The sequence below is a fragment of the Penaeus monodon genome, chromosome 23, assembly GCF_015228065.2.
Source record: "Penaeus monodon isolate SGIC_2016 chromosome 23, NSTDA_Pmon_1, whole genome shotgun sequence".
Taxonomy (NCBI): domain Eukaryota; kingdom Metazoa; phylum Arthropoda; class Malacostraca; order Decapoda; family Penaeidae; genus Penaeus; species Penaeus monodon.
In genome coordinates this window covers 35841048-35841990 of record NC_051408.1, presented here as the reverse complement: position 1 = coordinate 35841990, position 943 = coordinate 35841048, and the positions used below count along the sequence as shown (strand labels likewise).

Genomic DNA, 943 nt, shown 5'->3' with positions numbered 1-943 from the left:
CTGTCAAATATAGGCTATCAATTGTGGCACTTGCCATGACGTCACAGGTAAATATGTCTCTCGTATACATATTGTTCCTGTTACCTTACCTATGACATTATGGTGAGTGCCATGATAGGGTTTTATGCCAGTCAATAGTGATTTTTGTATATATATGTATCTTTATAAAACAGTAGCTTTGTATGTTCTTATTCTGGAGAGTCCCCCAAATGTATATATATAATGATGATAATGTACTAAAAGTATAATCTCACATTAAAAATGATACTATTACTAATGTTTCACAGTAAAAGATAGGCCTATAACTAGTTTCATAAATCCATATATAGATCATTGTCATTAAATAGTATTGAAAATGTAAAAAAGTCTGTACAAGTAGCAAGCTATGAAAAAAATGTATCAAGATTTTAAGTGATTGGTAGGACATCATCAAAAATTTCAAACTTGCACCAGGTGATATGATATGACATCATGCCTGAAATCTATGGTAACTTCCTTGTAGCCTTGTCTTGACTTTGGAATATCACATAAGTTCAATGCAGCCTCATTAAAGCATGGCCTGTGGAGACTACAAGCCTGTGAAAATGTGCACATTTACACAAATATTGTTTTGTTCACTACAAAGAATAAGGTTTATATAGCTTAGCATGAGCTCACCCAGCACAAGTTATAGCATAGTTCCCATATGAGCACTTAAAATATGTAAAAATATATCCAAGGTATTCAAGTTTGCCTACAAAATACAAAATTTTTTGTATTATCAGTCGTGATTTAGGGTTGTTGATGCTGTTTATTTGTTTGGTAAACATAAATTTGGTCTTATTAGCATTCACTTAGTTGAACTGATATTTATAATACATTGTCACTAGCCAGGACTTGTAAGCCAACCAAAGAAAGATTAATTTTAACCCTGTATAATATTTATATGTATGATTATGCCATC

General features: G+C 31.7%; 1 pseudogene; it reads right to left on the bottom strand.

Annotated features, from left to right (window-relative positions):
* LOC119588225 overlaps positions 1 to 943 on the bottom strand; it is a 48411-nt pseudogene that overhangs the window by 766 nt on the left and 46702 nt on the right.